At 38.3% G+C, this 16,191-nt stretch overlaps 1 protein-coding gene and 1 non-coding gene across 2 annotated transcripts in view; both read right to left on the bottom strand.

Annotated features, from left to right (window-relative positions):
* The window catches only part of LOC139952867 (zinc finger MIZ domain-containing protein 1-like), a 164,320-nt gene that overhangs the window by 141,710 nt on the left and 6,419 nt on the right, over positions 1-16,191 (bottom strand). The gene's annotated exons all lie outside the window — the stretch shown is intronic.
* Trnas-aga (transfer RNA serine (anticodon AGA)) lies at positions 3,952-4,026 on the bottom strand. The gene has a single exon. It is a non-coding gene; the product is annotated as a tRNA-Ser (tRNA).

Here is a 16,191-nt window from a genome sequence, read left to right as displayed (position 1 = left end):
TACCATAGTAAACCCTAGCTCTATCCATGCTACTCGTATTTCAATTTTTTGTTAAATTTCCACGCAAGAAAAATAGCCACACTTGTGTTTCTCTTTCCGCTCCAAATGCCAAGCCTCGACGGCTTAGGACCGATGTTGGAATGGTTCATATCATAGGCGTAGTCGTAGCACAATCATAATTTACTTTTTAAGGTTTTGGCATTTACCAAATCTAAGACACTTTCGCCATTTAAAGGAAATGTGACATTTTACTTAACCTGTTTTTTTTTTCTTTGAGTTTAGCAAACATTCTTGGACGTTCTGTGAAATTTAAGAACGTTGAGAATAATTTAAAAAGGGCAAATGACCAATTTTGTAAAATAACTTAAGAGGATTTACAGGCCTGTATGCAGATCGTTTTAGAAAGGGCAAAACACCAAGGCATTTTCTCCATGGTAAAGGGCATCTAATGAGGAAATTGTACATTTCTACTAGAGCATTTCAAGGGCACCGAGGCAACGATCGGGGGCATAGAGGCAATAGCCTTTGTTGCCTTCCGTGAAGTATCAGGCCTGGATTCATATTGGATCGTTAAATTGGAATTATTCTCCAATCTTTAGGAAACGAGTGGGGAGAAAAAAGACAATTTTTTTTTAGTATGAATTTAAATTTTTGCAAGGTTGGAGTATAATCGGATGACACAGAAAACCGGCATAAAATCTGTCTGTCTTGTGACGCAAACATGTTACGACACGCACTGAATGAAGGTAAATAATAATATTAATAATAACCATATTTATAACGCGCCTTTTGCCAAATGATACAAAGCGCCTGGTATTATAACTGCAAGGAGTGCTAATCCTTAGCAACATGTAATGGTTTTACAAGTTGCTGTTCCAATCCAGTCAGGAACACTGGGCGAACCCCTTCTCTTTACGATAAGTGCACTGGGTTCTTTTACATGCGTTTATACAACACATGAGACCAACGGATTTATGTCCCATCCGAATAACGAAAAGCAATGGTTAAGTGTCTTGCTTAAGGACACAAGTGTCATGGCTGGGGATTCGAACCCACACTCTGCTGATCAGAAACACCAGAGTAATAATTTAAAAAAGGTTCAATAGATGTTAAATTTGCATCAGGGAGGGGGTAAAGAATATTAATTTTGATTTTACCCTCACCCAGATGCGTGTTAGCACTGTACTCAGTACTTGACCTAGTTCTGTGAAAAACAATTCTGCACAGGAATGAATGAAGGTATTTCGTCATCCTTGCTATGCATTTTCCATAGTCTTATTTGGATCGAGTCTGCAATGAGTTTGCAGTTTGACGTAACAGTGCTGTTTTGATTCCTAGAAACTTAGGGGCTTTTAGTGAAGTTCTGCTTATCTGCGTATAAATTAAAATGTGCTATTTTCATTAGGAAACAATTTTTAATGAGTTTTACTCAATTATCAATACAAGGACTCAGCTTAACACACTCTTCCACCTTTCTTTAAAGACACTGGACACTATTGATAATTGTCAAAGACCAGTCTTCACAGTTGTTTCTCAACATATGCATAAAATAACAAACCTGTGAAAATTTGAGCTCAATCGGTCATCGAAGTTGCGAAAAAAGGAAAAACATCTTTGTCACACAAAGTTGTGTGCTTGCAGATGCTTGATTTCGAGACCTCAAATTCTAAATCTGAGGTCTCGAATTCAAGTTCGTTTAAAATAACTTCTTTCTTGAAAACTACATTACTTCAGAGGGAGCTGTTTCTCACAATGTTTGTTACCATCAACCTCTCCCTATTACTCATTACAAAGAAAGGTTTTATGCTTACAATTATTTTGAGTTATGACCCATAGTGTCCACTGCCTTTAACAAAAGAGCAATAATGTTATCTTTGTTTAAGTTGATCTCTGACAAACATGCGCTTTTCAGTAAAAACTAGTTCACAAACATACACCATTGATTTAGCCCCTGAAATCAACGGGCACATGGGATTTAAGACTGAGAAAGAAACGCACGCATCCCATCCTATAAGTAGTACCTGCTAAGAACATTTACTAAGCAGCAATTATATCTTGTCAGCTCTAGAAATGAGCCCACGTTGAAGTCTGAACACCTCCACTCATGTTTTCAGTCAGGCTCGTATGCTTCGTTTTTGAAAGAGCAAGGGCACCAAGGCATTTTCTCCTTGGTAAAGGGTAGAGGAAATTGTAAATTTCTACTGGAACATTTTACGGACACCAAGGCAATGACCAGGGGCATGGAGGCAATCGCCTTCGTTGCCTCTGTGAAGTATCAGGACTACCTTTACACTTCCACTCATGTTTTTTCATTTACTCGTCAACGGAGAAGCTCCACTGCCCTAGAAATGTATGCATAAATGTATGTTCCTTTGCATTGGAAGTGAATTTATCACCGCTAATAGTCGACCTCCTTACGTTCGCCAAATCGTTCTTGACAATGGCTGGGAGGTAAAAGCGTCATGGCAACATAATTAATTAGACCACATTCTCAGTTCTCGTGTCTAAACGACAGGAAAATGTGTCGTAATCACCCATATAAGGACATCTTTTAAAGGCTACGGTACAATTACTACCAAATAAGAATCATTTCTGTGGGCGAAACAAACAAAACAGATTTGTCTACAGTACATACATGCAGTATGGATTATGTTTATAGCATTGATTTCAAAGAATTGAGGTACATGTTTTATTGGTCAATGGACATTTTACATGGTGCTTGCTCAGAGTATCTGCACACTCAAGAAAGACAAATTTAAGACTTTTTAAATAACATTTTAATGCCACCCATAACCCCCCCCCCCCCAAAAAAAAAAAAAACAGCTTAAAGGCACCATAGCTGGGATTGTGAGAGACCAAAATTCATACTCGGTGTATCCCAACATATCCATAAAATAACAAATCTGTGAAACTTTCAACTCAATTGGTGCAAGAGAAAAATGAAAGAAAAACAACCCTTGGTGCACAAATTTGTGTGCTTTCAGATGCTATAAAAGGCTTCAGCTGAAGTTTTTGTTTTATTTGAATGAGTAATTAACTCTTCCTCAAAAACTACTCTACTTCAGAGGGAGCCGATTCTCACAAAGTGTACTACCAACAGCTCTCCATTGCTCATTTCCTAAGTAACATTTATGCTAACAACTGTTTTGAGTAACAACTGACCAATAATGTCCAGTGCTGTAACCCTAACCCTAAACAAAAAACTAAGAGAAAAAACTGCTAGAAACAATAGGTATCATTGAACCAAACGAGTTTTTCCTCACACAAGAAAAAAAAAAAAAGTAAACCTATTTTTTCCGCTGCGCTCTTTTGCCATAGATCATTCATGTAGCCAGTCGGTTACAAAAAAAAAAAAATTGATTGCGGAATTTCCTACACGTGAACTTATTTGCTAATCTACAATTCTCCATCAAAATTATATCTGTCCGTGCTTTAATCCGTTCTTGTTGTACTACGATGCGTCAACGGCCAACGTTAACGACTGCTAATTGGTACTAATCTGTTTTCAACACAGCTACTAGTTCACCTCTGTTTTTAATTTAATAGTCCAAGAGGACACGTACAAAAGCCTGATACTTCATGGGGGCGGGGAATTGACTTCATGCCCCTGGTCATTGCCCCTATGTCCTTTGACATGTTCCAGTACACATTGAAATGTCTCTCATAGGGGTGCTCTGTTGTATGTCGTGGCCAAGGGAATAAGAACACCAGACTCTAGGTTTCTGATCAGCAGAACGTAGGTTCGAGTCCCAGGCGTGAATCTTTTGTCCTTAAAGCGAGGATAAACCTTTAGTAATTACTCTAAAACTAATGGCACTTCCCTTCCAAGAAATTTAGGTTTAGAGAAACTATTTCATGCAATATTATTTTTGGTTTTTACCCATACACCGATGTGTTTTAGCAATGTATACTCAGTACTTTCCCGAGTCCTTGGAAAAAATATCACAGGCATGTTACTCGGGTGGGATTCGAACCCACGACCCTTGCAATTCTAGAGCAGTGTCTTACCAACTAGACTACCGAGGCCGCCCGGTAGCTAGAGGCTACCTTTAAGGACAAAAAAATAATATTGTTTATCCCCGATGCAAATTTAACATCTCTTATATTTCATGCAAAAACATTTCTCAGATTGTGTATTCCAATTACGGGTTATTCTTCACGCTTGGACATAACCTGAACAGGGTTGGTGTCCATTGGTGTTTCAAACGCTGTTTAAAGACCAACTCATCTGATCCAAGGCAACGTTCCACTTTAAACCTTTACTCCCAAGACTTAATGAATGGTGGAAAACTGATTGAACTTTCACACCCAGAGATTGGACCGGTATCCGCTGTTTTATTGGAAGAAAAAAAAATACAAACAAAACCTACGAAATTAAAATTAAATACAACCACAGACTTGTTGTCTTCTTTTTTTCAAACAAGTATACTATACACACTGTAAGCCAGCTCAAAACTTGTTACTAACACATGACTTTCATGGTGTATATTGACAATTGAACGAGTCTAACAGAAGTCACTGCCCCCCCCCCCCCCTCCAATTAAATAACAGGCATGGTGGTAAGACCTTGGATCATCAACTGGCAGCCATTGACGGCAATTCAATTAAACGACTAAATAGAACTTCCTTAGATTTTATTTCAAGATTTGTGTAGATCATCCTACCTGTTAAGTTGCTACCCGGAAACAGCCAGGGCCCAATAACATAAAGCTGTTGGTGTTAAGCAGATAATTAGGCTTGGAAAATTTCTTGGCTAAGCCAAGAAGTGACCAGTCGCAGCAGTTTTCTCGGCATATGCGTGTGGATCGTTAAACTCTACTTATAAAACAAATGGTTTCAAACGCTGTTCAGAGACCAACTCGTCTGATCCAAGGCAACGCTTTCCTTTAAACCTTCACTCCCAAGACTTAAAGGAACACGTTGCCTTGGATCGGACGAGTTGGTCTATGAAAAGCGTTTGAAACCATTTGTCATGAAATGCATATGGTTAGAAAGATCTTTTAAATGTAGAATATAATGATCCACACAAGTATCACTCAAAATTGCACGGTTTTCATTTTACGTCGCGAACTAACACGGTCGGCCATTTATGGGAGTCAAATTTTTGACCCCCATAAATGGCCGACCATGTTTGTCGACGAGGTAAAACGAAAACCACGCAATTTCGAGGCATATTTGTGTAGATCATTGTATTCTACTTTTACAACATCTTTCTAACCATACCGATTTTATAACAAACGGTTCATAGCGCTTTTCAAAGACCAACTCGACCGATCCAAGGCAACGTGTTCCTTTAATGAGTGGTAGAAAACGAACTTTCGGTGATCGAACTTTCACACCCAGTTTTACTTTAAGCACAATTTTACACACTTATTTGCTTGCAAACAAACTTGTAGTTCTGAGCTTGACTTTTTCAAAAGCTCCAACCAATTGTCCTGAGAAATATCTGAACAACTCAAAGTACAACATTGCTGTACTATGCCACCTTCATTCTTCCGTCTGTTCAACCTGTGTTTAGCCTCGGCTACCCACGCATTTAAAGACAGTGGCATAAAACCTTACTTGGTAACAAGTAAAGGGGAGAGGTTGATAGTATTAAACATTGTGAGAAACGGCTCACTCTGAAGTAATGTATTTTCCAAGAAAGAAGTAATTTTAAATGAACTTGATTTCAAGACCTCAGTTTTAGAATTTGAGGTCTTAAAATCAAGCATCTGAAAGCATACAACTTCGTGTGACAAGGGTGTTTTTTCTTTCATTATTATCTTGCAACTTCGATGACCAATTGAACTCAAATTTTCACAGGTTTGTTATTTTATGCATATGTTGAGATACACCAAGTGAGAAGACAGGTCTTTGACAATTACCAAAGGTGTCCAGTGTCTTTAAGTCCAATAGTACAGGCCTTAAATGTCAAATCAATCCAACTTTAAAAATCAGACTCAACATACCACCAGAAAGAAGAAAACCTTCTCCTGGAGACTGCGACCTCAGCCGCCTGGAGGTCAAATTCCTCCTAAGCCACCGGTGTCCCGCGTCCCTGGTATCACTTTCCACTCCTTTGTGTCATCTTTGCCGCCACCCCGGGAAAAAAAACCTTCAAGTTGGTTGGACTTTTTTGGTATTTATCAACCCCCCCCCCCCCTTTCCCTTTTTTATTTTGTTTATTTTATATAGACTACTATAGTCTATAGCTGGAGGGGTATGCAACTGTTTTTAAGGCAACCAATTCAGTTTTGTCTTTGGTTTGGGCTTTGCGGAGATGTAAACATTGAAACCTAATATTCTTTACAGTTGACCTTTTTCCTTCACATTGTTTGGCAAACAACGAGGTCAGATAATTGCTAAAAGGGTTGATGCAATTTATCACCCACTATTATAATATGTAATCTTATAACAGGAAAACTAATAAATTTAAAATAGAAAATTACCTATAAAGGAATAAGTCACATACTTCAAAAACCTAGTTGCACACAACTTGCAGAAAAAAATAATGTGAGCCCTTGATAAGCCCCTATAGGGGTGTGATAAATCGCTATTTAAGAACCTAGTATGATTATTATTGTACTGATATACATTCAATATTTCGTCCTTTGGATGGGACATAAAGCCAGTGGTCCAGTGTGTTGTGTAATGCATGTAAAAGAACCCAGTGCACTTATCAATAATAGAAGGGGTTCACCCCGATGTTCCTAGCTAGATTGGCAGCATATTGCACCACAGCACATTGTAAAACATATAAGGAGTAGGTCTCGTAATTCAAACGTAGTCCCACATACCTTACATGAAAAAACTGTATGTTAAAGACACTGGACACTGTGCTTCCAGTTCCTTGATTTTGGGACCTCAACATCTAATTTTGAGGTCTCGATATCAAACTTGTGGAAAAATACTTCTTTCTCAAAAACTAACTTACTTCAGAGGGAACCTTTTCTCGGAATGTTTTATACTATCAACAGCTCTCCATTGCTTGTTACACAAGTTTTTATGCTAATAATTATTTTGAATAATTACCAAGAGTGTCCACTGCCTTTAAAGCACGTTGAGCATCACTGAGTGACGATAAATAAGAAGCCACTATCATTATTATATTGTGCAACACACTCCTTGAGGATGGTTAGACATGTAGTACATGTAATTGTTGTCAACAAGAATGTGAGACAGAATGAGCACAAGCACACACACCCACACATTTACCGCAATCCGGGTTTTTTTTTTCTTCTTCCCTTTCTTTTCTTTGTTTAAGACTGTTTGTGTCTCTAAAAACACTTCAACTCTCCAGTGATGCGCAAGTGAAAGTCATTAAATCTCAATCCAAAATCCCACCAGGAACATTGCAATGAAAAAAAAAATATATATTCACACAAGAATTCTTTACGGATTTAGAACTTCAGAGAGTGTGGGTTGTTGACACTAACCCCCCAGGCCCCCTAAAAATAAATGACATTGTGGGAAAAGGAGTCGTTTTTAAAAAGGAGTACAAACACAAGTGGGAGCAAGTCGAGTAGCGGTGGGGATGTAGTTTGCAAGACTCTTCAAACGAACAGAAGACGACCTATAAAAGCCCCAGCTCAAAGGAGTGTTTACGCTAAACAAGAATGACTCCCAGACTTCTGATACAATTTTCACGACCACAAAAAAATCAGGAAAAAAATTACACGTCTTGTGGCATTCAAGAAAGTATACCTTCATTTTTTAAGGAACCATTTGCTTGTTTTAAAACACTATTAAGAAATAGATATCAATACCAAATACTGTGAAATTGAATTTCAAAACGTGGTAGCCAAAAGGTATATCAATATTAATTTTGTTTTTTAACCCATACACCGATGTGTGTTAGCACTGTATACTCAGTACTTACCAGAGTCATGTGAAAAAATATCACAGGCATGTTACTCGGGTGGGATTAAAACCCACAACCCCTTGCAATTCTAGAGCAGTGTCTTACCAACTAGACCACCGAGGTTGCCCGGTAGCTAGAGGCAGTTCGAATCCTAAGAGGTGTATCGCCAAAAATCTGGAGCGATTATATCCAAGCAGGAGGAATTGGAATGCACAATCTGAGAAAAGTAAAATGATTCCCAAAATGCGTTTGACATCGAAAGCTGCTGTATACTTTTTATTTCCATTAATTTTATGAGTGATTACCAAACCCACCTCTTCCCTTAAAGGAACACGTTGCCTTGGATCGGTCGAGTTGGTCTTTGAAAAGCGTATGTAACCGTTTTTTTATAAAATACATATGGGTAGAAAGATGTTGTAAAAGTAGAATACAATGATCCACACAAACATGCCTCAAAATTGCTTGGTTTTCCTTTTACCTCGTCGACTAACACGTCGGCCATTTATGGGGGTCAAATTTTTGACTCCCATAAATGGCTGACCGTGTTAGTTCACACAGTAGAAGGAAAACCACGCAATTTCGAAGCAAACTTGTGTGGATCATTGTATTCTACTTTTAAAACATCTTTCCAACCATTTGCATTATATAAAAAATGGTTAAAAACGCTTTTGTTTTGACCAACTCGTCCGATCCAATGCAACTAGTCCTTTAGTCAATTTGGATATTAAACATCTTTACAAATCGTTCTGAAATTTCTCACCTCAAACAAAACCTGGAAGGAATTATTCTAAAAAGAATATTGCGGCTTGTACATGTGGCATTCAACACATTCAGTGAGTATTTAACCCATTTGAATATTATTCAGCCTCACAAATTATTTCTTCCTACCAAAAAGTAATAAATTCCTGCTCCGTTGATCACAAAATGAACCAAGGTAACGCCATCTGATGTCAGGAAATGATTTACCTCCGTTCCCTAAGGGTCAATTATAACATACTTGTCAACTGTTTCCACATTAAACCCCTATTCACATGACAGCAATTTAGCGGGGGTCCTTTGCTTAGTTTCAGCATGGTTGTGAAATTTTTCAAATAGCAGTTCGTGTGAAAAGCCAACAATGGTTGGATTATCCAAGGTTCCTAGTGAATCCAAAATTGGCCATTATTTATGGACAGTATAAACATTATTGTACTTTCCCATCAGATGCATGTGGTAAACTTTTGCAACCATGCTAAAATTAAGCAAAAGACCAGTGTTAAATTCCTGCTGTCTGAATAGGGCTTAAGTCCCGAACCATCAAAACCCAAGAAGTCAACTCTCTTTCTTTCTTAGCAAGGAAGAGCTGTCCAAATATGACCAGCCATTCCAACGGAATTTGTTCAGAAGAAACAACGAGGAAGAAGAGAGGGTTTTGGGGAAGAGGTCCACCTCCCGAAGGAGTTGTGTGACTCATACTTTCAAAAGAGAATTATATCCTTTTTCAGTTGATCGACACTTTGATTAATCTGTGACTAATACGAGAGAAAGAGTCTTGGAATAGCAGAGGGGGAGAGTGTGGGGGGAGGGGGGGGGGGGGGGGGGTTATAGAAGAATGAAGATTGTTAGAGAAGTCAAGGGCCCAATTTCATAGAGCTGCTTAGGCAGAAATTTGTGTTCATCAAAGTTCTGCTAAGCTAAGAAATGCAGTATACCAGTCACAGATTGAACAAAGTGACATGTTTTTGGGGAGCTGGTAACCTTATTCTGGTAAGCATCTTTTTGTTGGGCTTAAAAGCAGCTCTATGATACTCGGCCCAGTCCGAAACCCAATTTTCAAAAAGCTGTTTTTTAAGCAGAAAATGCTGCTTCTTTGCAAAACAAAAATAAACACCAGTCACAACAATGCAAACTTGATGTAAGTATGGCTGGTAACCTGTTTCTGTTAAGTAATACTTTGATGTGCTTAGCGGGTTTTGTTCCTACAAGCTTATGAAATTGGGCCCTGGGCTGAGGAAGGGGTAGGTGAGATGAAGAAGGAGGGACATATTTAAGAAGGGAATATTAAAGATTGTGAGAAGGGGAAAAGTTAGGAGTGTTGAGGAAGACAAATTCTTTAGAAGAAATAACTGTGAACAACTGTTATAAAAAAGTACCGCTTTTGTAGTTCAGAAAAAAAATTCAAATATTTATCATGGGACATAAACGCATCACTGTGCGACTACTCATCATCTGCACGCAAAGTTTTGATCAGGAAAAAATGATCAAACTCTTCAGGAAAAAATCAACTATCAACTTCTCGTAGAATAAAAGTACCGCTTTCGTAGTGCCGCCCCCCTCCCCCCAATTTTGTTTTTATTATCATGGGACATTAACGTTGCACTGTGCGGCTACTCATCCTTTACATCAAAAGTTATGATCAATTACATCCAATGCTCACTCGCTCCCCGCAAGTAAAAGAATAAAATGAAACGCAAAATGATTTTTCATTTTCAAAGTTTAGGGGGGAAAGGGGAAATTACGGAAATGGGGCAAGGGATGGATAGGACCATGAGTAACAGGATGGGGCGGGAGAGGTATGGGAGGGAGGGGCCTCAGGTCTTTTTCGTTGGGTGAGTAACCTATGAAAAGGGGAACAGGGGAGGGGGCTTCTAACTTGGGATTTTATGTCATTCTTTAAAGGGGTGCTGAACATGATTTTATCAAAAGTACTCTCTTAATGTCAAAGAGTGAAAAAAACACTTGTTTTGTCCGCCATACTACTCTTGCAAATAGCCATTTTGGTGCTCTTAACCGCTCGGCCATGACAATTCCATGAACAAAAATACATAGAATCAGTAAAAACTAGGAGGAAAAAAACCCAGAAAATAGATTACTCATAATGTCATGCTCGAAAAAGAAAAGAAGGAAAAAAAAAGACATTTTTGTCAAGTAAAACGGATCAGTTCTTGTTTTCGAGGGAGGTTTTTTATGTCAGGCAAGTTGCTAATTTAAGCTTTCTTGTTTGGAGAGAGATAGCGTAATCATATCCATGTGTGGGACATCCGCCTACTCGGCTATGTCATGGTACTGTGTAAGGCAAATATCAACAGAATAACATTTTTACTGATTTTTTTTCTGCCCCTTCCTATGATTTACAGGAAGACTTCAGTCTTACTTCAAAAAATTGTGGGGTTTTTTTTTTCCCGTTTTTTTTTTTTCCATTTTTCTCTGTGATTGTTTCATGCATTCTTTTTTCAGAAAAATTTGTAAATGTTCACAAACCATAAAAGATGTCTACTTTTTGTTTATAGTTGTTAAATATTATAATGATGTATATTTGTACATATTTGGTTTGAAGTAACACCATGTGTGTTCTCACTAGAACAGTCTTGCTTTTTAACTACTACTTTGGTGATATTTTTGAAGTAGTTGCGACTATTTTTGGAGTAGTCATGGCGGCAAAATTTAATGAGTAGTTGAAACACAGTAATCGCAACTCGCTTAAGCAATCACTAGTCGCGACTACACACTTTACGCACTAGTCGCCCAGGCTTAACTACAATTAATGATTTTCTATATCAGAGATTAATTTGCTCAGCTCTGTTTGAGCTCAATCTGATTTCATTTCTATGAAACTCAAATAGACTAATTTCTTAATTCCCAAGATACTTTGCAGCAAATGTTGCCTCAGCTGCAATACAGTAAAATTCACGCTGAAAGAATCAAAGCATGTGTCACAGATGTCTGACTGTGGTTCTTAAGTTGCTTATATTATCATGAATAGTCGCGAGCGACACAACTGGTTCACCAAACAGATAGTTGCGACAATTTTTGTAGTGGATGTGGCCGCACGATTAACCGAGTAGTAGGAAAACGGTATTCTTGACTTGCCTATGCAATCAATAGTCGCGACTATAACACGAGTCGCACTAGTTGCCCAGGGCTGTACTGCAATTAATGATTTGCTAAATCAGAGATTAATTTGCTCAGCTCTGATTGAGCTCAATCTGAAATTTCGTTTCTTTAAAACTCCCAAGTCAGAAGAAAAATCGGATAAGACGCTCATTTCATTATTAAGATGTTGAACAGTTGCTATGACGAGCCATAAAGAGACTGGGATGTAGCTAAGCAACGAGAACAAACATAAAAGACTGAAGATGTAATCAGTCATTAGGAGTAAGACCGATGGGGCATCTTGAAAAACCTCTGCGGAGAATCTTTCCAAAGGGGCATCTAACAGACATTCTAAAGGAAGGGTCACAGACCCTTTTCGAAACCACGGCTTCAGCTTTGAATTCGTCTTGAGGCTCCGTTCTCTCGTCTGAAGCCCGGAGCGCGTATACGCAAAGGCGCAACAACCGGCGGGGCCAGCATGCCTGCGAGCCGAATCCAAAGCCAAAGCCGTGGTTTCGAAAAGGGCCATAGATTGTCTTTTTTTCCAACAAAATATTGGGTTACTGGATGATTAAAAAAAGATACAATAAAAGTCACAGGTAAAAGTTTCAGCAGAATAGTGTCTAGTTGTTGAAAAAACAACAAAAACTGTCATGGTTGTTTCACTAGAGCGGGCACAAGTGTCATGACTGGGATTCGAACCCGCAATCTGCTGTTGAAAACACCGGAGCATGGGTTCGGTGACCTAAACCACTCAGCCACTAATTTGAACCATCGTCTACACAAGGAAAGTTTGCAAACATTGACAAACATAGCACATGCTAAACATTTTGCCCCCGAGTTGAAATTGCCATCCTGTCTGTATGTTTTTCTCACATCGGGAAAACAAATTTAATACCTACAACATTTTCAAAGGAAATTTACCAGACACCCATTCTCCCAAGAGACCAAAAAACATTGGCAGCGACTCCTATTTTCTACCTTCTTTATTTTTTTTCTTCAGAGCTCACACAGATTTGAGCATTTAGCGGGGATTTATAGGATCTGATCAATCAACTAAACTTTTTTTTATATACATTGATCAAGATTCCTGTCACACCGAAACAAGAGAATCAGACTTCAAAACTTTCCATTTAAAGCTGGCATGGAATTTCATCTTTGAAAGGGCAAGGCCATTTTTCAATTTTGCAAAAGGCACCACCGTTGGAAAATCTTTAAGTCTATGGGAATTTTTTTGATGGGGCACTTAGGCCAAGAACAGGGGCAACGAAGGCCATGGCATCCACTGTGTGTATTGCAAAACCTGTAATAAAAGGGTTGTAAGTAATTATTTAAAGGCAGTGGACACTATTGGTAATTACTCAAAATAATTATTAGCATAAAACCTTTCTTCGTGACGAGTAATGGGGAGAGGTTGATAGGTCAAAACACTGTGAGAAACGGCTCCCTCTGAAGTGACGTAGTTTTCGAGAAGGAAGTAACTTTCCATGAATTTGATTTCAAGACCTCAGATTTAAAATTTGAGGTCTCGAAATCAAGCATCTGAAAGCACACAACTTCGTGTGACCATGGTGCGACAAGGGTGTTTTTTCTTTCATTAATATCTTGCAACTTTGACGACCGATTGAGCTCAAATTTTCACAGGTTAGTTATTTTATGCATGTGTTGAGGTACACCAACTGTGAAGACTAGTCTTTGACCAATTACCAATAGTGTCCAATGTCTTTAAAGTAATGAATTGAAAAGTTTCCCATTAAGGTGCTGCTTGATTGTGAGTGGGTAGCTGGTCAAAAGTGTTGGAAAGTTATGACCAAAAAATTGTAGTAAGCGTTAGGTGAAATTATTTACATCTGTGAAATTCCCTCGTTGATCAGAAAACTAAAACATTTGAACTTGAACTATTACATGAATGAATCGCTTTTTAGATTTATTGAAGAGTTGGTGTCGCTCTCAAATGCTGAAGATCTTTGTCATCATCAAGTATTCGTTTACAATTCCAAACAGATCTCAATCTCAAATCAACTTTCGATTCGGTAAGACCAGAAATTTCAGGTGGACTTTTTCTTTCTCCTTTTGAAAAAGCAAACTTGGCCGGAAGTTTCCGTTGATAATTGACTTTCACCCCCGTTGGGGTACCCCGCTATGTCTAAGTATTTATCACATCATGAGCATACCAGGAAAAAAAACACTACGATTTGATCTCTACCCAAAAACCTCTAAGGGCTTGAGTGTACTTTTTCACCTTTTCTCACTCGTAGTTTATTGGGTTGTGATGAGAGACTTGTTCAGACATTGTTGTTTTTTTTTCTTTTTTTCTCCCCTAAACTATTCCTTTGGCTTCTTGTGAAGGAAAACAAATAACTGGAGTTGCAATGTTGTTGTTCAAACAAGTGTCTACCCCATTGATACATTGACGTTTTCGGTTCAGGATAAACATGTAGATTGGGTGAAATAGTTTGAAATATCTTAGGTTCTCGCGTTTTTATTCTTTTTTTTTTTACTTTTTTTTTTTTTACATTCTATCAAGACTGTGAAAGATCAAGGAGATTTTTTTAAAATCCTTAAAAAGAATTAACTTCTGGGGAAAAAAGGGTGAATCCTGTTCAATCACTTAAAGACACTGGACACTATTGGTAATTGTCAAAGACTAGTCTTCACAGTTGGTGTATATCAACATATGCATAACATATTTGTTTAAACATTGGAATCGTTAAAAACAATTACTCAAACAATTACTATATTGTTCAGAAACATATAGGGCCTACTCTAATGTTTGAAGAAAAAAATAATTATATTTCCAGGTGACTTTAAAAAGGAGAGCTATTCTGGGAGGTTTTGAAAGTACCCATGGGTGTGTGACTATTAAATCCATGTCTGAATATTACCCATGGGGTTAGGTCAAAGGTCAAAGGATGTGTTGACCTTTGAGCAAAAACATGTGAACCAGCCTTGTGAGAATGACTCTCATCTGTCACTCGTCCAATGAGTTTCTATGTAGCTATTTGACAATTAAAGGCACTTGACACTATTGTTAATCACTAAAAAATAACTTTAATCTTAAAAACTTACTAAGTTAAGACCAATGGAGAGCTGCTGATAGTACCAAAAATTGAGAAACGGTTCCTCTGAAGTTAAACAAAAAGCCAACGCCAAAAGGTGTATTTCTCCTAAAACGTTTCAATCAATCAAAGAAAAGGATTTCTGGTCAATATTTGGTGCCGCACATGTCATACCGTCCCTTTAAAATCAGTTTCATTCAGTCATCAAGACCATCCTAAGTTTATAAAGACAGTATCTTTAGCTTTTTAAAACACAAAGCCGGCGCATCCGATATCTGGGAAGATGAGATAACCTAAGATAGGAAGACTGGACCAGCCAACCGTAGCGAGCGAACCTCCGCTAAGGTAAGGCGATGACAGACGCCTTGCTACTATTCACAATACTCGCCCACACCTGGATTAAAGGGACACGTTGCCTTGGATCAGGCAAGTCAGTTTATGAAAAGCATTTGAAACCGTTTGTTATGAAATGCATATGGTTCGAAAGGTGTTTAAAGGGAGTGGACACTATTGGTAATTACTCAAAATAATTATTAGCATTAAAACCTTACTTGATTACGAGTAATGGGGAGAGGTTGATAGTATAAACCATTGTGAGAAACGGCTCCCTCTGAAGTAATGTAGTTTTCAAGAAAGAAGTAATTTTCCACAAATTTGACTTTGAGACCTCAGATTTAGAATTTGAGGTCCCGAAATCAAGCATCTGACAGCACACAACTTCGTGTGACAAGGGCATTTTTCTTTCATTATTACCTCGCATCTTTGCAACCGATTGAGCTCAAATTTTCACAGCTTTGGTATTTTATGCAGTTGAGATACACCAACTGTGAAGAGTAGTCTTAGCAATAGTGTCCACTGTCTTTAAAGAATAGAATATAAAAATCCACACAACTATGCCTCGAATTCGCGGGGTTTTCCTTTTATTTGCAACATAACACGGCACCCCATTTTGTGGAGTCAAAAATTTAACTCCACAAAATAGCGTGCCGTGTTAGTTCACGTATTAGGAAAACCGAGCAAGTTTCAGGCATTATTGTGTGGATCGTTATTTACATTCTACTTTGAAAACACCTTTCCAACCATGCATCTTATAACAAACGTTTTCAAAAGCTTCACGTAGACCAACTCGCCTGATCCAAAGCAATGTGTACCTTTAAAATCAAATCCAGAATGACAAGAAAAACTTTTCTTGGCAGTACGCCAGCCAACTGCTAGGTCCTTGGCTAGCCTTGAGTTGACTATCAGCGAAAGCTAAATGTACCTGACCGATGGAAGGCTGAAGGCAAAAGAATCAAACACCCGAATTGTTTGTCAAATGCTAGTGGAAGTTATTCCTTTCCACAAAGTCAACAGCAATAGCTACTGGTTATTTTTAAGGGGGTTGGGTTCGGCTTGGGTCGGAATTGTGAGGATTGGTTTAAGCATAGAGCAACTGGA

The sequence above is a fragment of the Asterias amurensis genome, chromosome 21 (genome assembly GCF_032118995.1).
Source record: "Asterias amurensis chromosome 21, ASM3211899v1".
Taxonomy (NCBI): domain Eukaryota; kingdom Metazoa; phylum Echinodermata; class Asteroidea; order Forcipulatida; family Asteriidae; genus Asterias; species Asterias amurensis.
Note: the sequence above shows the minus strand (reverse complement) of the source record. Positions and strands in the feature narration are given on the sequence as shown.